The 25,447-nt window shown below is 36.9% G+C and overlaps 1 long non-coding RNA gene across 10 annotated transcripts in view; it reads left to right on the top strand.

Moving 5' to 3' along the window:
* The window catches only part of LOC110400788, a 264,387-nt gene that overhangs the window by 88,516 nt on the left and 150,424 nt on the right, over positions 1–25,447 (top strand). For 8 of the 10 annotated variants that reach the window (XR_002440077.1, XR_002440069.1, XR_002440068.1 and 5 more), the window contains 2 exons: positions 16,208–16,344; positions 22,818–22,899. This is a non-coding gene — a long non-coding RNA (uncharacterized LOC110400788). Of the gene's footprint in view, positions 1–3,809; positions 3,894–16,207; positions 16,345–22,817; positions 22,900–25,447 lie in introns of those variants that run through there. The other 2 variants (XR_002440076.1, XR_002440071.1) reach the window with 2 other exon arrangements.

Raw genomic sequence — 25,447 nt, 5'->3', positions numbered from 1 at the left:
ATCAAACCACATCACGGTTCATGAACTCCAGATCGCAAATACTGTCATGTGAGAAACGTGCAAGCTACTTGCTGTGGCTTCCGGTGTAGTACTGAAGTCGGTTAGAATAGACTTCACAATCAATAACTATGGGAAGTAATGAACAGAACTTCATTTAAATTATTTTCCAGGTAGTATAGTAAGTGAAGAGAAAGTTTGCAGATACTAAGAAATGGTTTCTAGGCCTGCAGCAAGTTAATAGCTCAAAGAGTAATTTATCATGGGTGGTTTGATGAGAAGCTGTATCTTTGGAGTATTAAAAAAAAAAAATAGTTAATGAAAACACATTACAACCAAGCAGTGACTATGCTGTTCTCTAGGGGCATATGACCCAGATGGCCCTTTGTTTTCTTGAAATATGTGATTTTGTGTTTTTCTAAATAAACCCATTTTCTTCATGAAGTTCACAACTGTTTCAGTAAAAAGCAAGTATAGCTAGTGAGAGAAAACTGAATTTTTTTTTAAAGGACAGACAAGACGCTCTTCTGTGAGTTCTATAGTAAATGCTTGAATTTAAATAAAAGAAGAATTTAAGTAAGTAAAAAGAAAAAAAAGAAAACAACAGAAAACACAGGCTAGCCTTGTGAAACTCAAATCAATGTTAAGCCCAGTCAGATTCGTGTGAGGAAACCCATGGAATAAATATATGCTGAAGATCACTGAGAATTTGCTCAGGTTGAGTGATTTCCTTTGTTAAAAGCTGGATCCAGGCAAGAATACCCAAAGTTCCTTTTTTTCTGAAGACCAATTACATGAAGGATATATCCTCTCAGATGAGTAATTTTGGTCTGGGCATTCCAAGATGAGAATTCTGGGAGCTAAGACAGGATAAGTCTAACTGCCAGAGCATTAAGCCGCTGAACCGGCTAATATCTGAGCTGTGGCTTCTCCAAGGTTTTATCCATACGCTGCTTTTTGCTGTTCATGGTAAATAACAATGTGGTGCTTGAAGGTATTTTGACCCTTCGTCACTTTTCTTTCAGTTACCAAGTGAACTGCTCCAAGGCCCTCAACCATGTGAAAGTGCTGCTGTACTGGCCACTGCGATGCTCAGTGGTTTGTGAAGTTCACGTGCCTCCTACAAAACTGTGAGCTTATGAGAGAACTATGACCTTATGCTCCAAGGCAAGTAGCAAGCCACTTAAATGTTGGAATTTGTAAGAGCATACCTGAGTATAAATCAGGTATTCTATTTTCCTTGTGCATATGAATTGATTATGGCTCTGTAAACAGGTCTTCTAGTTGGCCTTGGTTATTGGCTGATGTGCCTATGGAAACATCCTTGCACATTTTAGGAACTCTAATGCTATTGTAACAGGCTGCTGCGGGATGCTCTTTAATGGAGCGAGTGGGGGAAAAGCAAAAGTTGCTATGCCATTCCTTTGCCTACTATATATATACTTACGCATGCTGAGCTAAGTGCAATTGATCCCATGGAGTCTTGTGGTAAAGTGAAAAATGACAGGGAGAAATCATTACTATGACAACCCCACAGCGAGCAAAGGGAACATATGACTCACTGCAGCATTTTGAGTTCAGTGAGTCAAATCTATAAGCAGCTGGCCTTTTTGTTTTGCTCGACGGGTGGAATGGAGTAACAGTCCATTTATGCTCTGGAGACTGTCTGATGTGTTTATAGGAATAAATACCCAGTGTGTGCCTCTCCATAACTTTTTCTTCTAAACATATACAGGGAAAAATGTCAGCAATAAGGTCACAGAGTTTGTATTTTTCCCCACCCCCACATTTTTCATTTTTCTTCGAAGACTTCCTTTTCTGCATTTTGGGCCATCTAGAACTCTTTCCCTGTGTTCATTCTCTGTTGTCCTATTTTATCCCTAGCTCAAGTGATGGAGGCTATTAGCATTTGTCAGCGAGTAGCAGGTGGCTCACAAGGGGGCAGCTGCAGACAGTTTACAACAGGAAGCTCTGAGGCTGCCACCATTTCTTTGTTATCTGCATGGCAGAATGTCTGAGCAATATGCAATGCAGATAAAGTACTGACAAATGGATTGTATGCTTGCCTTAAGGAGATGCCACTTGATATGTACGTACTAGAACCCTATGTGATTCTTTCTTACGTTGAAAACTTCTCCTTGCGCATTACATCATTCCAAACTTAGTGATTCTATGATCGTGACAAATGTGGAACGGTTTCCCATTGAGATTCCTACCAGTCTCTTGCCGTACCTTAGAGACCAATATGCACCCTGTTATAGATGAGAGCCCCTTAATTTTAGTTCCTGAGAGCAGTCTTTACCTTTTCCCGGGCAACATTATCCTCAGCCAAAAGACAGTTTTTGCTCTGTTTGGTATTAAATAAGAAATAGAAACTTTAAAAGTGCTGTTGATTACTGTCACAACTTGCCTTTCATCTGACTTAGTTATTTGTGTAACAGTCACTGTGGTCAATTTGCAACCAGTGAAGTGCTTGCTTTGAGATAGGACCTGCAGATTCAAATTCCGGAGTAGAACGACTTTGTGCTGAATAAAGAAACCCATCAATGTATTTTGGGTTTTATTCCTATTCATCTGGAGACTTGTGTTAAAACACATGAACAGGATTGCTTTATCTGATGCTCTCCCATAAATTAAATTTATATGTGATTTTTGTCTCAGGATGCAGGCAACCTTTATATAAAGAATCCTTTAATAGGGAACCTACTTCAGATGCTTGATGACTCTTCATGTTCATGTGAGAACAGATATTTGCAAAACAGGTCAAAATCAAGTTTATAAAAACTGAATTTCTGGTCAAATCGATGTTGTAAGGAGAAAATTAAACTGCAGTGCCTTAATCCTGAAGAAATCCTGGAAAGCTTTCTGAAAGGTCAGATCAGAGCTAACTCCTTGGAACTGAACTGATGGCACTAAATGTTTTGAAACCTCTTATATTGACAACTGCATCCACCTGTTGTGTAACAGTCTGATAGGAAAGGCACATCACTTGTTGCCTGTTTTTAATGTAAAATCCTACTGAGAGATAAGAAATGAAGAATTCGTCCGTTAAGATAGTGTATCATGACTGGACAGGCTCCTTTTCTTGCCTCTGTATCTGCCCAGACCTGCTGTATGAGATGGGATGCAGAGTAGATAATTTTCACACCTGATCCAATTTGGTCATTGCTGTGAAAGCACCAAGATATCGGAGGTGATAGCAAGTTCTCCGCAGCTTTCCCTGCTGCATGTTGTAAAACTATTTCTGGACAAATTTAAAACAGTGGTAATCATACATCATGTGGAATGCTCTTCCCTTTGGCTTTTTGGTAGCTCTTTGAAAGTGAGTAAATTACTTAAGGAAACTAGAATCGGGGACAAAAGGACCAAAGAACTTCGCGCTATTCTTTTTCCCTCACTGGGATCATAGAAAGTGATATTCAAATGTGATCTAATTATCCTTGTTGATCATTTAATAAATTCTGCTGCCTAATTTTTGTCAACCTTGCCTATGCAAGAATACTTTCTTAATAATAAAAAAGCAAAATAGTAGATGAAGCTTTTTAATAGTGCAATTCACACCTCTGGAATAAGGGTCTGAGTTTCTCACTATAGTTAATCCTTCACTGAGTGTTCAACAGGATGCCTAATAGACATACAATGTGGTAGCCTAAACAGGAATTATTTTCTCCATTTACTGTTCTGAAAGTAAATGAGTTGTTTTCCAGTGAATAAGGGATTCATCTGAAATCTGTGTGCAGGGTTCTTTTTTGCATAAAGCAGGTCAAATCCTGAATTATTCATGGTTTTCTCTTTTTTTATTTTTTATTTTCAGTGGTTGATTATCCTGGAAGGGAGACAGACAGTTTATTCCACAGACATGCTCTCCTTATTGCAATAGTGGGAACACTGCCCTGGTAATTATGGTTTTACTAATTGTATATATTCATTTACTTAGTCTTCAGAAGAATCTTTAAATCTGATTGTCCATTTGACATGGTAGCTGTGTTATGAATCGTAAGCAGGAAAGAGGTAAATTCTTTTTGTGTGATCTTGTCCCCGATTCTCTACTAGGTCCCTGTGAGGTTCCTTCAGAAGGAAGCCTCCATCAATTTTAAATAATATGAAGAGTCTACAGATGTTATGCTTGAACATTGCTTGTACAGATACTCAGGTGGAAGGGAAAAACTGCAAAGACTTCTAGTCCTGTTATTGGTTGCATCATGCTATCACTGTTAATGTTTTGTTTTATTGCTTCATTAACAAAATCATTAACGACATTCTGTCAGGCTAATTCTGACTGCTAAACTTAGATGACTGTTCTGTATTTTTCTGCATAGCTTATTGTTGTGGGATTATTTTGTTGTTGATTTTGATTGTTCATTTTACAGTAAGAGAGAGACTTACTCTCTCTTCACAGAGAATATAGATTGAAAATGGTTTGGAAGGAGGAAGGCATTCTTTCTACTGGTTTAAGCAGATCTGAGATCGTAGTCATTACTAACACACCTCAGAGCTTGAACACATCAGCAACATATTAATCTCAATTCCAGATCATTATCTGACTGATGTGATTTTTCCTAAGCGAGTTAACTTGTTTTACTCCTAAAGTACTGGAGATTTAACAAAATCCCTTTCATTGCTTTAGATTTATGTTTGTTTTTGACCTATTCAATGATTTTAGTATGTGTAAAAGCAGAATGGCTGACAGTAGGTAAGACAAATGGCATGCAATTATACAATGCCATGACTAATTGTGTACAGTTCAGTGAATTTTAATAATTCCTAAACATGCAGACCTAAACACACCCAGCGAGGAATTTGTTCAGTAAAAATAATTTTGCATATATGTAAAGTCAGAAATAATTCAATTCATGTGTCATTATTCATAGAAATCAGGCAGTTGTTACTGCTCATTGCCAATGTTATTAATATGAGATCTTTTATTAGCTGACAGGAATTGATGCTGAGGCTGCATATAATTAGATCCTGAATAATTGGTGAGCATAAGCAGTTTCAAAGATGGCAACCATGTTTCAATTTCTGTGGTAACTTCTGAGCCTTTAAAGCCTAACTTTGTATTTCCATGTAGCCAAAACTTCTAACAGTTCAATTCATTGTATCTGGAGTTAATATGACCTCATAACACTATGCCTAGATCCTTTATGGGAGTGAAGTGGCTGAAACTGGTGTTAGTGTGCTCAATAAAGCATGCCATCTGAGACGATAGGAACCCGCACTTCATAAGAATAAGATGCCTATGACATTACTCTGTCGTTACTCTGTCTACTCCCCATAGAACAAATGCTTTACTGATGAAGGAAAATTTTAAAATAAAAACAAGGAACCAAGTCTCTTGATTACCGTGGGTTGACAGCATTAGCAAATGAGCATCACTCTCCTGCTTTGGTGAAAGACAAGGAAGTACATGGTTCATTGTTTAGTACAGCACAATTGTCTCATGCGATAAGTTTTGAGGCTGCTGCTCAAGAAGCTTGAATTCATCCACTGAAACTTATCATATTAGATACCTAAACTCCTATTTTCTCACTGAGAAAATACTGTCTCTTAAGGTAACTGGCTGAATGAGCACTAGATTGTTTGCTTTCTGTGAGTCATAGTTCACATCTTCCCCCTGTTGTGCATGTTATGGCAGTTATCTAATTGTCTGTTTTAAAATTATTTTTATTATGCCTCATATGTTAGTAGAGATGTTCCTTGCATTGGCATTTGGGAATGTTCACCCTTTTCTTTCTTCATAAATAATTTATCAACTGTGCTTTTGCTTGCATGGCCTTTTATTATGCCTCCCAAAAGATTTTTACAGAACCCTGTTTTGCTTAAGTACCACAAAAAGAAGATGAATGAAGCTTAATGTTTGACCATGAATTTACTTTAAATTTGTCAGACAACTTTCTCCTCACACTGTAGCCACTGGCACATTCTTAATAGTGCCAGAGGGAAAGCAAAGGAGTTAACTCATCTAAGTTGGATACGCATTTATCATCTTGCAGTATGCACTGGAAACAGGAGATAGGAAAACAGCCAAATACTTTTCCCGGGAATTCTTGAGAGTATGTGACAGCAGACCTTAGACTTTACATTATTTCACTCAACTTTGCAACTCCTTTTACCCTCAAATGCAACTGACTCTCACTGACTGGTGTGTCTTTGAGTCCTAATTTATGAAAGTTCCAACATATGTTAATCTCATTTAACTCTTTCATGGCCGCTGTGCATTCTTTTTTGCCACTATAAGAAAGTACTGTAAGCATTGATGCCCCTGGTTCTTTCTGCACGTTGAGAAGACATTTGAATGTGTGAAGAACTATGTATCTACTCAGAAGAGAGTCACTGTTTTCTCAAGACTTACTAAGTAACACAATCACTCTGGCATGGACTTCCTGCTGGCCTATATACTTCTTATGGCATAATTCCTCACTGTTTACCACGGGAAAGCTGGAGCATTTATTTGTCAAACCTTGTAGAAGGGACTGTTGTCAGAGCAATGCTCAACACTGTGGATATCTTGTCAGTTAGATTGACAGGTGCCATGTCTCCTCACAGCAATCACATAGGAAGTTGTGCTGAGCGTGTCAAAATGGCACAGTCTGATGCTAATGTCTATGATGATGAGAGCTGGATTGAAAACTGCAGTTGCTAGAGATGAATAATGTTTCGATTGCAAATTTGCATTGTTGGCCGCATAAGATGAACTGTATGCAATAGAGTGCATCACTGTTTTTTTTTCTTCTAATGGAAACAATTCTGAAGTCATGTTATTCGTGTGCTGTTCAGGCTGCGTGGCCTGTGGTGTGAATGAAGGCTGCCTGACAGAGAGCTCTGAGTATGCACAGTGTGTGTGTAGGATCAGCAAGTGGCATAAACTTCACTGTGGGTAAAGATACAGGTCCATCACAGAAGTGAAGTAGTGCTGCTTGTCAGGCATGTTTGTCTAAATGACCATGTTGCAATTTGGTAGAGCATTTTTTTATTGTATAGCACTCAACGTAGTTTTTGGGAGATATGAGAAAGAGAGATTTAGAGGCCTAATAGGATGTGGGAAATGTATTAGAATCTAATGGTATTTTTCCAGTTGTACAGTAGACACAGTCCCTGAAGGACAAGTGAGGAATGCCCCTAGCTAATGGAATATTCACCAAAGAAGAAAAATGACTCCACCTGCAACCAAACAGCAATTAGAGGAAATATTCTTTAGTGCTGTCTGTTTCCACGTTGCAATTTTTTTTTCAAATTGTCTTTCTCTTTGGTGTCTTCCACAATCGTGCTGCATTATGGCATTCTGCCTCAGATTTTATCTGTGGTTCTCTTTCAGTCTTCTACTTCAGGTGTTTCTTTTTTTTTTTTTTTTTTGTATGCTGTAAGAGGAGATAGACTTGTGCTTCCTGGATGTGGCTCCATGAATTTTGATAGCATCCTTTTGAACAACATTCCAGATCTATATTTGCCAGTGTTTTTTTTTTTTTTTTTTTTTTTTTTGTCTTGTAGCAGAGACTGTGGGTGCTATGCAAGTCTTAGAAATTTCACAACCAGGCATGTGACTTCAGGAAGATTATTAAGAATAACTCACCCAACGGATCGTTAATGTTGATCACCTTTCAGGAGACCTGGGACTAGAAGTGAGATAGTCGTGTAAACTGTGCAAGAAAAGTAAAAGGTCCAAAAGAATGGAATTTAAAAAAGAATAAAAATTCTTCATAAGTGCCTTTAGAGTTAATTAGTAAAGATAGATAGAAGTTAAATGATAATCTGAATGAACTGTGAGATATTATTGGTTTATTTTCAATTAAAATTTTTGCAGAGAGTATAAAGTCATGGAAGCATGCCAGACTTGAAAACCTGAGAAACTTAATCCTTTGCTTACTCACAGAGCAGGAGCATTACAACAGGGCAGTTTTATGCTTCTTATCTCTTCAGTATTCCTTCACACAAGGTTTAAGATACAAGCTTGTTTCTGGTGTTTGCCTCAAACAAAATTCTATCTGTGAAAGAGGAAGGTGGGGAAGGATAGTCTTTCCAATATATCTGCTTAAATGGCTAAAAAAATTGCTGCTTCCTGGGATGGTGGGGACTATTTCCTTTGCTGTGGGCCTATGGACTGTGCTGTAGTGGGCCAGGATTATCAAAAGATTGGAGATTTTAGGTTACTAAACAGTTTGGGCATCACTTCTGAGGTGCCCTTTAGATTCCTTTATTACAAAATGCTGGATTGCTGCCTTTACAGGGCATTTTGTTCTGTGTACTTCAGTACATCTCTGGTGGCTTTGCTGTTGGTAAATTCAGCTTACTTCAGTCAGCTGGTTGGCAAAAATAAAGATGGGGAAGCTGGTAATGTTAGATCTTTGAAGCTGCTCATGCAAATCACTATAATTTGGGAATTGCTGTGTTAGAGTTGATTTATTGTATTTTCTTGATTTTAAACTCTGTCTTGATTTTTTTTTTATAGCACCCTTGAGTAATGGCATATACTTTTTACCTGTCAGAGCTTTGGGATCTACTCAAACCAACAATCTGATAAATTCTAAGCTTAAGGAAATAAAAGGAAAAAAAAAATGGTTGTATACCATAAGGTAGAGCTTATGTTTTAGCTGTTATCCTCTTCATGTGGTTTAGAGCTTTTCTAGCTTTGCTTATCTGCTGAGCTACATCCAGGAAAGAGAAACAAACAAGGTTTTCTAGATAGCCTGGTATGATATGAATGCAACTTCTGCAATGGTCATGCTTTAAAACAAAGTTGTTGTAAGAGGAAATTCCTGATGGTGTTGATTTGGTTATCATCTGCGTAGCTGGTATGGTATATGGTTCCGTGAGAGGCATCTAGTGCTACAACAAATGCAGAGGGGAACTTGGGGCCTTCTGATACGTAAAAGTTTGTGCCTGCATGTGTGCACGTGGATACATGCATGGCAAAAAATTATCTTTAGAGCAAATAGATTTCAAGTCCACCTTAATAATGCTGTTACTAAATAAATTTTTAATCCACAAGACTGAAACAAAAACATTTCAATGATTTTTTTAAAACAAAGCTCTCCTTTTAAGAATGGAGACTCTGACTGTAGAATCATGGAATCATTTAGGCAGGAAAAGACCTCTAAGCCCACCGGTCCAGCCTATCCAGATCTCTATGTAGAGCCTTCCTACCCTCAAGCAGATCAATACTTCGTCTCAGCATGGTGTCATCTGCAAGCTTACTGAGGATACGCTTGATTCTCCCATCCAGATAATTAATTAAGATATTGAAGAGATGCCCTATTAAAATAACTGTGTCTGTAGTTCAAAAGCAATTTACTATAAAATAAAATGCCATTAAAAAAAAGTCCTGACGTTTTCACTTGACTGCATGTAAAAATTGCCTAAAAACGATTCACATTATTATTACTATTTTCAGTATTTCAAAGGACTTTTAGGCAGGTAGATTTATGTTCTGATTTTAGTTATGTTTAGGGCTTGATTGATGGAAATGTGAGCTTGTATATATAGGTCTCTGTGGTTCCATTTAATTGGGATTTCAGGTTTGAGTACTTGTCTGAACCAAATCTTTATATGTAACTTAACTTTCCTAAAATGTTAGAAAATGCTAGCTGTGTTCTAGTAAAGGCTAGACATTTGATTAACTGGTTTTCAGGAAAGTAAAATGTTAATTTTTTTTTTTTTTTTGGTGTTATTGAAGTCAGATCTAACATATTATAACTGGAGCATAAGATCAGAATTCTTTTAGCTGCACTTTAAAAAGTGCTCTGAAGATTGTCTGTCTTCATTCAGTAAAACTGGGTTAGTACTGTGGAGGAAAAATAAATGTCTATGAATATTTAGGTTTATACAGTCAAGATAAATTATAGATTGTAAATGTAGAGCTGCTGGTCTGAGTGTCCTCCTGTACTTCATCTAGATTCAAAACTGCTTTTCCCATACTGACAGAACACCAGCATTTCCAATATCCTGCTAGAGATCTCCATCTTTACTACTACATTTTTTATGGATATTTGTGTCCATTTAAGCCTGAATAGCTTAACTGCATATTTTAATGAGACTGCTAGGAGGCAGACCTGACTACAGAGCTTTTGTACAAACATCTATTTAGTAAACTTTTGTGAACTAAGTCTGTTTTAAAAGCTTTCGTTACTGATGTGGCATAATGTTGCTTTTGAATATTTTGGAAGCATCCCCTTCATTAGAGTGGAAGAGAAAAAAAATATAATCAGCTACAGAATACGGCCTAATTCTTATTAAATTCTTAGATTTTAATGCAGAATAAAAACATCTTAATTGTGCAGTTTTTCTATACCTACTGTATCTGTGACAAAATCTGACAGACTTTAACAGATTGTTCAGATAAGCATATTCTCCTGGGATATAAAGGAAGTATCTATACTGAAAGCTAAGCAGATTACTGTTTGAAATAGCTTTTTCTACTCTGCAGAAGTTCAAAGGTGTTTGTATAGGCAGGGCAGGCATTTTGGTAGAGCCTCTCTCTTGAAATTCATGATATCTTTTCCTCTCCTACGGAAATAGACATTTTCTCCCCTTTCACACTACATCCACAGCCTGCAGGCATGTGGTCTCTACATGACTTGTTTCTGAAGCAGTATAGTCAACGTTGCCCATCCCAGTGGGTGTGTGAGGGGAATGCAGTGAGGGCAGTCTAAAACTAGTGGAATGGAAAAAGAGAATAATCTTGATAGCTGTTCCCATTCATTTTCTTTCCCTCCACCTCCACAGTGCACATTAAAACATTTAACCACCAAGAAATGATGACTGCTGAGGGCTGTCTTTCCTAATATACAAGTGCTCTTTTGTTTTTCCAGAGGCATAGTGATTTTAGGAAACTTGGTTTGTTCAGATAAGCAATGAAGAACTGAAATATGAATGGGCAGTGGGATATAGGCACTTAGTGTACTGTTCTTTAAAGGTGCAGCTCAAAACTGTCTTTCATGCTAAAGGAAGCTGTGGTGTTTGCATGGCAGTATTTGAGCTAACTGTTCTAAAGAGAAGCTTTGTTTGGGTGCTATGGTTGTTGGCTTTTTTACTTCTAAAACCTGGCCAAGTATTTTGGGGGTAGTTTGGGGACTTTGGTGGACTGACTCGAGTGAATTAGCGGGAGCAGTTCTGAATTCTGATCCCCTTCTACGTCCCAGTCCTTCGCCAGAAAGTTCTGCCCCAGAAGAGAGTTGTGTGTTAGTATGTCTGCCAACATCATTCACAGGTTACCATTTAAGTTGGTATTAATATGTATTGCAGTGAACTTACACAGCAGGGTTACATGCATATATGCTGTTGCGCTCTGATGTAAAGGCAGTAATTTCCTGCAGAAGGGTGAGATAGATAGCTGGGAACCTAATGTTCCTAGAAAGTAGCACTAACCTACAGCAATTGCTTAGTTGGAAAGCCCTTGAAATATTATTCAAGGTGACAAGGTAGTATAGTGTTTCTCGTGTGTTCACTATAGCTGTCTTGTGGATTAATAAGGAATAAAAGAGAGGAAGTGGATCAAGGGCAAAAGAGCTTGTGCAAGATAGAATATGGAATGCTGCTAAGCACAAATGCTGTAGTGGCAGAGCTGACGTAAGTATACTTTGATAATTGACATTTATGGATTGTGAAGTATCTGCAAAAAATCTCAGAGAAGTCATTGAACCAAGCATCTTCCAGTTTTGATGATCCGTGAACAAAACATCCAATACCCTGTGGTTTACAAAAATAAGTATGTGCTTCGTAGCATAATACTGATCTAATGATGAGGTGACTTTTAAATTATACAGTATGCACTTTTGATATATAGCTATGCAGACAGAGATTTTTAGCATGAATTTCAAATTTTCAGTAGCTTTGTATTTCTTCCCATCCTTGTCCCTAATTCATTTTGCCTCTTTCCCCGTAGTGACTTATTTCTTATTAAAGAAGATACAAAACTCGGATTCACATAGGCCTACCTCCTTGGAGAGGTTAAAATAAGGACAAAATAAGTTGAAGGATTTTTTTTTATCAAACTGAATAGCAGCCAGGCTCAAATTAGGAATTGCAAACAATTTTCTAAAACCTGCTGTTGTGAGCTGTTGGCTGTCTGGATCCACTGGATCCCTGGATATCCTGGATAATTATCAGGAATGAAATGAGGAATGTTTCTAATCAAATAGTGGAAAAAAAAAAAAAGGAAAAATACATATACCTTTATCATCTAGGTTTCTAGGTCATTTTTTTTCCTCTTGATATACCGATTTCCTTTTGATTTCACAGTAAAATAAATTTTCTTTCCCTTATCTCCTTATAATTTATAGTTAATCCTAAAGTCATAATTACGCTTCTTTTAGATGCCTCTAGACAAATCTTAGAGATTTGGATGAGAATCAAATACTGCTATTGTTGAACTTAGTCTGTGGGAGCAGATAAGGTTTTCTAATACATGCTTTACTGATAACAAACTTGATTTTTTTTTTTTCCAGTGCTAATTGTATTTGAGCACTACTAGCTGGCCAGAAGGAGTACTATTTTTCACTATTTACAAGAACTGTAATCCATTCGTTATTTGCTAACAGATGAAGATTGCAAGGAAGTGATAGTTCTGTACGTTATCCTATATGTCGTAAATGTGTCTAAGGGAACTAAAGAGCAATGTACAAGCTTTTGAGGAAGCTCTTAATTCATAGAATTGTAGAATAACCAAGACTGGAAAAGACCTGTAAGATCATCCAGTCCAGTTTAGGTCCTTTGTTCTCAGCCATTTCTAGTTTCTGCAGTAGGTTTAGAAATAGACATATCTTCAGCCTTTTATTCATTTAGGAAATGCACAATTCTGTCCTGAAGTCTGAGAATGATATAAAAAGCATGTTTCATTCACAGACATAACAGCAGGAAGACCTTTTTTTTTGTTCTTGCTACTGCGTTCAGTATTATTTCGGAAATGTGTGGGAGTTACCTGGTTACGGGCCATGGTGATACTGATTGAACGTGCCCTGTTCTGAGACAGGTTATGAAGTTTTGCTTATATACCCCTCAATGTGTCAATCTTCCCTTGGTGTGCTTTGCTATCCTTCAGAGGCAAACGAGGCATTGAAATACTGGTTCCTCTTTCTTGTGGCAAGTATAGGCACGAATGCAGGATATACTATTCCTTGTTTATGTTTGATGTGGACAATACAAGCTTATTTCGTTCTTGCTTTCTAATCATGTAGTTATTACTGTCTTTTTTAAAAGAAAATCTTAGTTTAAAAAAACTACAGCTGTCTGTCCTTCAAACTATGAACCTGCTAAGACAAGAAAGGCAAGAGAAAGCTGTTTATATTTAATTTTGTTAATGAAGAAAAGAGCTAAAGAAACCTGGGATTAGGATGCTGACTAATGGAGAATAGCAGTTAAATACTCTTATGTTTCCCACAGATTATTAAAAAGTGTGTGACTGTGAGCTAACAATCAGGGTCCTATGGGTTTGTGCTATTAAGCAAAAGAGTGCTGGAAAAGGGGAAGGAAACTTAATTCTCTTTTCCCAAGACTTCAGCTGCTTTCCACTGAGCCAAGCTTGATTTTGTTCAGTCTGAGTATTGGCTTGGATTTCTGAAAAGGGAATCTTGGAAGCCTGCCTAGTTCATTAAAAATAATTTAAGGTGCCACCACAGCGCCAAGGGAGCTTCTCATTATTGTTTCGTATAGTTTATGATGTTGGCACTCTTCCTGAAATAATCTGAGAATTGCAAACACAATAACACTTTGGAGTCCAGAAAAATAAATCTCAGTGAAATTTCTTTATTCTTTCCTGGGTTTTGGTATCATGCATTTTCCTCAGTAAATACAACTATACAACTTTTTCTGGAAGCGAAATCCTAACTCTGAACAACAGCATCATTATTTCAAATGTTTCTGTGCAAAGCTAAAATATAGCAATTAGCAAGAAATGGAAGAAAAATGTAATGTGAATTCTCTTATAAATGTCTAATCTTTATGGACTATCAGATGGGGATTTTAAAAGCACAACTGAGCTGCAGATTCTTAAAATAAGTGACTATGACAAAAAAAAAACAAACTTTGGTTCACTGCAGACACTTTAAAACTGAGCTTGACAGTGAGAACTGCAGGAAATATTTAGGAGATGGGCAGATACATAGCTGCATCCCTAGATACATAGCTTCTTTAAAGAGAGAGAGTCTGAAGAATGCAAAATGTAAAATGTTTCCTTTTCTGATTCTACAAACAGGAATCATACTAAGAAATCTAGTATGATATTAGAAAAAAATTATTGCTGCATATTTTGCAACTGCCGGTACTCTGAGAGTGATGCTATTTAGATTGATAAGAGTAATCTGAATATTTTAGTTACGAGTTGTCACTAGCTAGTGCTTTGAGCATAAGTGGTAAAGTTATCAAATCTATTTTTCCCCTGATTATACATGTCACTTTTCAAAAAACTGAACTGAAACTGGAATTTTGGGTGATCAGGGAGGAGGACACTTGATTACTGAATCAGAGGTTCTGTGATAACTCCTAGGATCAGACAGCAATGTGTTAATTCTTTTTCCACACTGCTTAACAAAATAAGAATAGCTCTGTTGCCCATGACCACATAAGCATTCATGACCAAAAGGAAGGATGTAAGAATAAACAAAAGCTGCACTAAAATCTTCTCCAACTTCTCTTCCTGTCTCCTGCGATTTTATAGTAATATTTATATAATAATAATATAAATGTATATAATTTGAGTAATCTTCAGTAGTGTTCCATTTCATGAATTTGTCTAATATTCGGAACCAGTTATATGCAGAATGTTTGCTAAAATGAACAACTTGCTGGTTAGCTGGCTGTTATCTGAGGCTAATGGCACACATGGAAAAGATTTTATGCTGCCAAAAAAACCCAAAACACAAAATCCCAACATTTCCTCCCACCCCCTAAAAAATAACATCCCCCCTTNCAGCTGATAAGGCTCGTGCAGGCTTGAACAGAGAGTCAGGGGCAACTGAGCTGCCTCTACAATTCCCAATAGCCTCAAAAAAAACCCACCAGCCTAAATCCCCTAAAATGCAACCCAAATTCATCAGCTTTTTTTACAATTAAACCACATGCTATGCCTACCATAGACCTTTATTGACTGATAAGTTCTTGTATTTCATCTGTCAGGATTCCTACCTTCCTTTTCAGTGTCAGCCTCTGTTACAATTGCAGTGCTTAAAGATATCTATTCCATTAGTACCCTAGAGCCATAATTTCATTTAGGCCTTGAGTCAGAGTAAGTCTGTACTAGTAAAATGTTTATTTGCATCATAAAAATGTTATATCAGAATGATGTTAGCTGTCTTCATGTACTGCATGTAATACAGGCAGACCTAATGGCTTTATTCTTCCCTTAAGCAAGTGGTTATCTTTAGCTGGTTTATTCTCCAAAGAATTGCCAGATTTAAGAACTAGTTGATAACAAGACAAAAAGATGTTGAGAAAGGTAAGTTGCAAGTCTAAGTCACCAATCCAGCAAAAGATAAACACGTATAACTAAAGTAAATTATGACCATTCCTATAATGTAAACACGTGTTTGCTGGATTGAGGCTCAAAATCTTACCTAGAGGTTGTAGGGAACTATGCTGTGGTTACAGGTGTGGTTACAAACTATGAGTTTCTTCTCTGAGCACTTACAAAAGTGATCAGGCTATTTGCGTGAACACTTCTTGCCAAATACTGCTTTTCCCTCTTAGTTGGAATAAAACTGATGGATTGACATAATGAAGTGAAGAGAACACTGCAATCACTGAGTTTTCTGACAATCAGAGCAGACAGAGAAAAATATTTCATTCATTATGTGAGCACTGCCAAAACAGAAGGTGGCACAGGAGAGAAAAAGATGAAACACATTCATAAATCCTGCTTTGATGTTTGGATGCTAAATAACAGGACGATGGGAGAAGGAAAAGAATGGAAAGCAGGAGACCGTGATTTTAGTTCTACTGAAAATAGATAAAATTCAGGCTCCGTGATTTGAACTGTTTTCTGTAAGCATAGTTTGAAGACATAAGGCAGGATGAATTTCATGCCTTCAACTAGGAATGCTATGAAATATCTGTTAGAATATTAACCAAATTTTGCAGCGTAACAGAAGCCTACCTAGATAACATTTTCAGATATACAAGAGCTTGGAAAATGCATACATTGTACTTTTCGTTGTTCTTCCTAACTAATGTGATGTTTCTTTCCTGTTCTTAAATTAAAAAAAATATTTTTGTTTGCTTTTAGCTTACCCTGGACTGCATTAAGAGCAATTTCAAAACAACTGATTGAACTAAAAGTGTTCCATTCCTTCAAACATGGATGCAAACTATTCTCTTGAGATAATTAGCTCTGACATTTCTCTTCCTAAGGACAACTGAAAGGTAAGCAAGGCTATTTTCACGCTGCTACCTGACTTTCACATCAAATTGATGGTTTAAGAGTTAAGAAAGAAAATAACTTTCAGTGGTCACTGTAAGTCGGGAAAGATTTTTTTGAACGTCTTACAAAGAGAATACGTGGTCAGACTCCAAGGGTTGCAGAATGATGTTTAACACAGGGTGTTGACTAAAGGGAATGAAAACTGGAGAAGATTCCTCCACTGTGTTGAAGAAGATAATTTTTCTGTATTTCCTGCTCACCCTGAAGGATTTTTCAAATGAAAGAAGTAATCTGATGTAGGAAAACTAGGATAGCAGAATGCCTAGAGGAAAAAATAATGAATCCACTCACACATTGATTTAAATCAGAAAATTAAATCCTGATTTATTTTCTAGTACTTAACATTAAATCCAGTCATAATGTTTATAGCAGACCAGTAGAGCTTTGAAAAATGTTGATTTAACAGGCACATTTTAGGTCAGTTCATCAATATCTGAAGGGAAACTGGACAGGTAAGCCAGCTGGCATGAAACAAGGTCAAGGTAGTTGGCTGTGTTATCCAGAACTTGGAGCTCCCTATGTAGCACCTGTGCAGCCTGTCCAGTGCTGTGCATTGCCCTGTGTGCTGGCTGCATGCCTTCTGGTAGAGGTGGTGTAGCTGCCTGGCTCTGCTGCTGGCAGGGTTATCAAAGGGATAATATTGTTTTCTCTAAGAAAACTTTTTTTGAATGAGAAGCCAGTCAGTACATAATAAGAAATAGTGTTTAAAAAAAAAAAAAAGCAACCCAAAATTGGATAACTGGATTCTGCAATTAGAAATCAGAAATACCTTCAATAGATACGACAGATTATTGCTTATTTTCTCAGTGTGCTTTTCTGGTGTGTTTGGACCTCTTGTGACCAAGACCCCAATATTCTGTTGAAAGGAACAGGATTTACTAGAAAAGACTTTGCTCAAATATATGATTAGTGTTACTGAAATCAATACAATGAGTCACAATCTCACAACGTCTGCATACATGTATCAGTGCTTCCTTGTGTTATGTTCACGGAGTTCAAATGAAACAAGTTTAAGTGATACAGGGGAGAAAAAGGGTACTAAACCATGTAAGCTGAAACCCTACAGCGCACATAGGAAATCTTTTGAGAAAGGCAGAATGTATTTATTATCATTTTTATTTTGTTGTTTTGTCCCACTAAAAACCTACATGGCTTATAGTAAAAATCTGGAAAAGTAGAATTTTCTGGCTAAAATTTCCTAGTTTCCATATGAAATATGTAGTTAAAATTGATTGTACTTTGTTGTATTTTTGAAAATGAATACATATGCCTGCATTTTACAATGAAATGTGGAGAGAGAGTGCACATACAGATCTGTATATATGCTCTTGCTTGCATAGTTTTCAATGAAAATCATGCATGTTCTTGTTTAAATGTACACATTGGATTCTATTTTCATTCTATTTGAAGAAATTAGTGCTGTTCCAGTAGTCACAGAAACAGCAAATAAGAACAGACTGTATATAACCATTTGTAGAAATTCTGAGTAGTTTTCCTAAGTTAATTCCTATGTAGGAAGCCAAAAGAGGAGTTGGATTAGATGGCTTTTAAGTGTCCCTTTCAATTCAAACAGTTCTGTGATATTCTAACATTGCTGTCATCATTTTCAGTGCACTGAAGCCCATATTCAGTCTGTATGCAGTTCCTTGATTGTAATCCTCTGATTCATGTGGATGAGCTGGTTGATGCTCTTTATTGCAAGATAACACTCTTCATTCTGTGATGTGGCAACTGTGCCTGGCTGTCTGGAAGATGGCTTGCATTTCATGTCACTGTTACCACTGCTGTAATGCACCACCCATTGCCTCACATGCTAACATGCACTGTTTGGTTCCATAAACATTGAGCAAGTATTGATGAATGTCAGTGGGTGCATTTTTTTCCGCATGGAGGAATTCAGTAACACACCTTTGCTCCGTACACACTTCCATGCCTGACACCATTCTGTCAGACTGCCCCTCTGCTGCCATCTGTCACATGACAGCAAAATGTAATGGGATATTGGTGGGAAGGTTCAGCCATACTACCAACACCTACCTCTGTCATGGCGGGCCAACAGAATGAAATAGGAGGCATTACTTTTGAAGGTGCCCTCATATTGTCTGGCATTAGCAAAAATAACTGATTTGTAATGCTCTACCATTTATGCCTTAGAAATGAGAGAAAAAAATATGAGTTGCAAATACTGTTCTGCAATCAGATGAAAACTTATGTAATAAGCATTTGACCTTATCTTCGTGTCTTATATTATCACTGAAGAATAAAAATTAGGTATTAGAATATTATATTGTGTCTACATGGACTTTAAAAATGTATTAACTATCTGCATCAAGTATGCAAATATATATATCAAATTTGTACTTCTAAATATTGCAAGTACAGGTACCATTGAAGTAATTGCATATGAAATTAGTAATCACATAATTGTGTGGAGTTACCTGATCTTATTTGCATGCTTGAGTATGAGGAATTATGCACATGAATCAAGCTTAGTAAAAAATTCATTTCTTGTCCTATAGCTAAGTAATTCAACATCATTTTTTCTGTTTTAGTTTGCATGGGAGTGCAGTATTCTCTTGAAATTAGCAGTCTTTCAATAATAATTACCAATATCTAGGAATAAATTCTGCTTTGCAAGCAAGCTTTTCAATGCATAGTAAATATTACTTATTCAATATTTGAATAGTGCTAGTTAGTTCTAATTGGTCGCAGAAACCTCCTCCTCCTGTTTTTTTTTTTCTTCCTCAACTGGTACAAATAATCCTTCGTGCAGAGTACTGATGTGAATACACGCTTTAAACAGTTGTTTACTGCATTCAGTTAATATGCTCCCTTTGCCTTTAAATCACAGCACTTTATGTCCTAGGGGGCCAAAATGATTGATAGTGGGATGAGGAATTAAAGATCAGCAGCTTGATTATTGGCCATAGCAAGTATTTACCGTGAGTAGCACTGGAATAAAAGTTTTGATGAGATTTAACAGTAGAATTTGGCTTCAGTTAAATAATTAGGTACCTGTTAGGTTCCCAGTATTTCAGAGGACCTACTGCTATAAATTGGGCAATTAATGGTATCTAATGACATTGCAGAAACTGCAGCAAAATTATTAATAGAGAATGGGGTTGACTGCTGGGGCTTGTCAGCAAAAGACATTTAAATGAGACTGTTCATTAGAAAAATGAAGGAAAGAGTGTGAAAGGCTCTTCCACATGTAAATTTGCTACACCTTTCAGAGCCATAGGCTAAAGCTAAAATGATACTAAATAGCATAAAGAGTTACACTTCTGTTTCTAGAAGACTTGAAATGTCAAAATCGAGCAGCTTTTTGAGAAACACCTAGCTGTGTGGTACAGACTTCAATCTTCTGAATGTAGTTGCAGGAGTTTAGGTTCCTATCTGGATTATTAGCAAGATTTTCATAACCAGGAAATATATCAAAATAGAATGTGATTTTGGGCAATTAAGTAACAGGATTTTAATTTCTTACTTTTATTTGGATATTGCACAAAAAGAGAAGCAGATAATCTTTTCATCTTGGAATTTCATATTTATATATTTCATAGGTTATGTAGGTAAAGTAAATGTCTTCCTGACTATCTTTTTAAACTAATCCAAATCACAGCATAGTCATCTTTTCATGGATTAAGGCTCTCCTCATGAATAAAAGATCTTAGTATCACAACTTAGGGCTATTACTGTACCAACAAGATAATGTGTCCAGACATAGTTGAATTTCCCAGTGTAAATTCAGCCAAGAGTCAGCTTCTTCCAATGGTTTGCAATTCATTAATATGGTTACATCCAGATTTGTCTTCTTATTCTGATCTGGAAGCAGACTTAAGACTGTACAGCTGCAAGTATTAAGAAAAATACCCCAAGTGTACTGATAGACACGCTCACCAGGACTGACCTATCTGCTTTCCGACCGGCAAAAGGGGGTGCATAGATGTCTGTGTCCTTATGGGAGACTGGAGGGGATTACTTTCTAGTACTGGGTCCAGAACAGGCTTGGATACCTGGGAAAGGATATGTATTTCCATGAGCAATAGGGTTTTTTATGCGAAGGCTGCTATGGTTATTATAGTTTCCCTAATTAATAGTGGGAAAAAAAATAAAGTGTTGTTAGTATAGAATGTCTCTGGCAAGAGAGGGTTTGGTATTTACTGACAGAGATATTTCAAGTGAAATATCAAACAAAATCATCATTCTTATAATGAAATGTGTGTAAGCTTCAGAAAGCAGTGAGAATTTTTGAAATCAGATGGAAGCAGGTTTCGAAATTACTTTATAACTTCAAAGAAGAGGTGAAGGAATAATCACAGTAAAATCTTCAGTTTTCTTGCTTCATTTCAAACAGAACTAAGGAACTTTCATTGTGTATCAAAGGACTGACAGCTTTGGTGCTCAGAGAGCTCTAAATTCTAATGTAATGCACTGACTACAAGCTACATACACATGCTCTTTTTCAGACAAAGAAGCATTCTGAATAGCAGGTGAAATAAAGTAGGTCATAAAGATGCAGTGTCAAGTATTGATGGTATACAATATTTTTGAAACGGTGGGTGCTCACAGCTGTGGCCTCATATTTCTCTTGCTTGAGTGCTGCATGTCACTACTTCACATTCTGTATAAGAAAATAATAGAACTCTGTGTTTACTGGTATTTGCAAACTACAAATGGCTTTCCAGATGCTATTTTAAATCACATCAGTTCTCTGTGATGTGACATATTTATGATCATCTCATTTTTACAAGTAAGAAGTCCCAATCCCTCTTTGAAAGAGAAAAAGGGAGAATGACTTGGCCAGAATCACAGTGAGATCTAGTGTCAGTGGACAGTAGCACAGAGTGTGATTTTAAACTTGATTTCTCTAGATTAATGCTCAGTTATCAAGAATGGGGATGCATTGTCGTCCATAAAAATCCTATGCATAGCAACATAGAAATTTAAGCTTTACCATTTCTTAAGAATTTATCTGGTGTGAAGACATCCAGTAATAGTATTTGTTTATTGTCTTTTTTTGAGTATAAATAGATCTATTTGTGAAGGAAGATGTCATGTATATTGAAAATACCTGCAAGCACTACTTTGTCATAGCTGTTTAGCTTGAATATATGCATTTCATTAACAGATTTTTAACAACTCTCCAGGCTGCAGTCAGGAAGTTCAGTGGAATGCAACTGACAGCTATAGGTACTTATTCTTGAGGGAACACGTTCTACCTGCGAGCTTTGTTTCAAGGAGCCATTTAAGAAATTGCTTTAAATGTATGAAACGTTTTAAAAATTTGAGTCCTAGCTTCCTCTGAGACTGCTTACTTTCCTAGGGTGTAGCGGTAGCTTTCTTTATAATGAGTATGGAGTATACCCAGCAAAAGCTGATCTATAAAAATATCTCAATATTTAGAATATTGTAGTCTAGTGTTCTGTTGTTTGGGATTCCCATAGAACAAGACATATAATTCCTTCCTGTGATTTGAGGGAGGAAATGCTTTCCATCTCCTCAGATTTCCTCTTCAGTAGAGTTGTTTTCCTTTGTTTATTTTTTCTTTGTTTTCCTAAGTGCATGTATTAGAAACTTCATGAATCCATCCAATGCATTTGTGTGCTCTTCTTGCAGATTTATATCCTAATGTAAGTCTAATGCTTTATACACATTGTCTCGTTATAAAGCAACCTGAGGAATAAGATATATGTGATAATCTGACTTGCTTGTTTCAAATTTGAACTGAAAGAGGAAGGTTGAAGGATGAAAAATGCATTTGCAGACCTTTCAGTAGGAAAATACTGTAAAGAAATGATTCCACTGCAATCTGTTCATAAAGGGAAGCAGCTTAGAGAAATCTTTACAACCAAAGGAATCTTAAATCCAATGAAGCAAGAGGCTATGAAATCATCACCATGTTAGAAAGGGAGGTTTATGAGATTAGAATTACAGTTAAAAAGTTTGCTGTAAGTTCACAGTTGAATAATTTTCCTGCATTTATGCTTTTGGTTGAAGAACGTAAAAGTTCTCCCTTCCCAGTGACACATTTGCTGATATTACAGTTTCAGGCTTTCTTCTGTGTTTCTAATTCTTGTTTTAAGAATTTTATCAAGATCTGCTCTTCTTGCTTCGCAACACCCAAAACACTTGTTTCGTTTCAGTTCTGCTCTGAGATCTGCAGAACAGTTTGTTGGCCTAATATACAGATACATCTCAAGCATGTTTCACACTTAAATTGTGACATTAACTACAGTTTTTACAATCAGAGTTATGAAAAAGATATTGCCATCAGAAAGGATACTGAAAATGGGATTGGGTTAGTTGATACTTGTCCAAGGATGCCCAGTGTAGCTATGTCAAACCGTATTAGGCTCTTCAGAACAGCAAAGTGATGATCAGTTGAATTAGTTATCATTTCTCTGTTTTATAGAAAGGCCTAAGGCTGAAGAGGAACTCTAATACAACTAAATTTCAGAAAAATGCTGGCTATGAATTATCCAATTAAGGTTTAGGTGAGTAACATTTGCAGTCAAATCTTCAAGTTGCCTCTCCTACTTTTTTTCCTTTTCCACTACCATTAAAGCTACACCTTTCTGACCTTTTCCAAACAGAAACCAGGTTATATTTAGTTTAGAACATTTCAATCATGTGATTTACAGTGTGGCTTCAGAAACAGTAGTCTCTGTGCAACTCAAGAGGAGGGAACTGAAATACAATGGAAGAAGTGAGTGCTCAGGTACAGGAAAATCTAGGTCTCTTAATCTGAACTCCAGACGCTGGTGTCGATGTTTCAAGATGTGGTAGCTGTGATGTTTTGTAACTCACTTGATTTGGCAGTACATGTCTTCTCATTAATATACGTAAGTGGGGCAGGTAATGGTCCTGACCTATATCCTGCCCTCTCTTCTGCAGACCACAATTTCCATAGAGAAGGACTTTATTTCACTGTGTGCTTGGAGCAAATTGAGAACCTAATCTTCTCTGGTGCCTCTGTGAATTCTAACAGATCAGGGAAAACACTTATCTAGGATGACAGATATCTAGGAAATGTTAAATGTTATTTTAATAATCTTGGTTATATAAACATACTGTGATATTATCTTATTTCTAATTTTATAGGAAAATATTGTATATCTGCTTAATCACATTTCCCAGTTGATTTCAGCTAGTTTTCAACTTTATTGTGAACTTCTATATCTCACCTATACTTAGAAGATGACATGTTGAATGAAAATAAGCTTATTTAGTAAATGGTGTTTCAGTTGATATCCTTACCCTGTTTTCTTGGTTAGCAAAAACATGCACCCATGTTTTATGAAGTATAAGGTATTTTGTTACAAAATCTTTTGTCTACTCTACTCTAGGAATGTTTAGAGAGTCCACCTATTTGCTCCACAGAGAGATAAATTGATTTCAGTTTGTTTGCGTGTAACTTGGTAGAAACATTAGTGTTATTCCTTGAGCTCTGAGGAGAAAATGAGGAAGGCAGAGAAACATTTCCAAATATAAATTATTCCAGTTTTTCAGCTGACTGACTTGGGGCCTGATATTCTTTCATGATTCAAAGATAAGAGGATTAGATTAAACAAACCTTTCTTTAGCAGCAGGTAAGCAGATAAGCAGCGCAGTGAAGGAAGATGGTGTCTGTCACATAAGTGGATTTTGCATGTGGTGAAATAATTTTTGACGGCTACTATGAATTTGAGAAGCAGGCGAGAAGTAGTGGGGAAAAGTACTAGAGCTTTTTATAATTTACTTTATTGTCAGTGGGGACATTATTCCTTACCAAAATTGCAGGAGCACCGGGAGACAGGGAGAAGGAAACCAGCGTTTCTTTCCTTTCCAAAAATATATGTATTTGAGGCTATACATGAATTTTGAATGAAGAAACATGCAAATATTTCATCTTAAATAGAGAATTTGTGAGAATAAAACCTTTATCTTAAATAATCAAATGTTTGTTTCAAATGATTAGTGTGTTCCAACCCGTAATATGTTTTGCTGTGTTAAGCAATGAGATAAGTGAGATTAAATGATTTACTGCTGGTAAATTAAAGTAGAGAAATATTTCTAATATGCTGTGGATATTTTCAAGATGTTAAAATATATCTTAGTTTGCATCAGGCTGAGACTTTTCACTTGAGTGTGAGAAGGGACAGCCGGAATGTAGTGCAGTGGGGATTTGAACTCCATGCTTCAAGGGGGGATTGCTCTAAGGTAGCCCAAGGCTTTTTAAATTTATTTCTTTTTCTAGCTATCCTGAGGGGAGCAGAGGGACAAGGGGAAAGATGGGACCTGACATATTCATGTTAGCGCTAAGGCATGGAATGGCAGGGGTAGCTTTTGCTGGTGGAAGTCTTTCCATCCAGGCCCCTCCCTGAGCTCCTGTTTCACCCAGCATTGCTTTTTCCTTCAGCCAAGGCAGAAGGAGGAGGGAGTGAAGCAGGACTCTGGTGGAGGGGACTTAGGCCATAGGCCTCAGCTGCTGTGTTGCCTGGTGCTATGAAATGCTGGGAGCAGCATCTGCTTTGTCTCACCCAGAGTCATCCTTGGTTTTAACGGTCGGTGGATTTTCTCCCCAGCCCTGCAGGTATATGTCTTGCTATATGACCACACACTGAGTCACTCAGTTTAGTCTTTACAATGAAGGGAGACCATGTGCAAACTAAAGATATGGGTAGAAAAGGGACTGCTTTTATGATCTCAGATGAGTGGTATTTGGGCCTGGGCTTATATGGCTGTATTTTTTGAAGGGCAGGTCAGATTATGAATGTTAAAGAGTTAAAGCCATAAATACATGGTTAGCTATTGTCAGTGATGCAGTGTAGCCATGTTTCTGTTTGCTGATGGATTCTGTGAATTATCAGTGTAGCACCTATTGCTAACGCTGTGCTGAAGTTATATATCATAAATTTACAGTCTGGCCAAGATGTTTTAGCAGTATTGTAAATCTAAAGTTAAAATCAACATATTTGTAGTGTGGAGTCATTAGTTGTGTGAAATCTGCATGAAACTGGTGTAAAAGAGTTGATGATCAGGCCTATTAACATCAGCCAGAGA

Source organism: Numida meleagris, chromosome 6, assembly GCF_002078875.1.
Source record: "Numida meleagris isolate 19003 breed g44 Domestic line chromosome 6, NumMel1.0, whole genome shotgun sequence".
In the NCBI taxonomy this organism is placed as follows: domain Eukaryota; kingdom Metazoa; phylum Chordata; class Aves; order Galliformes; family Numididae; genus Numida; species Numida meleagris.
Note: the sequence above shows the minus strand (reverse complement) of the source record. Positions and strands in the feature narration are given on the sequence as shown.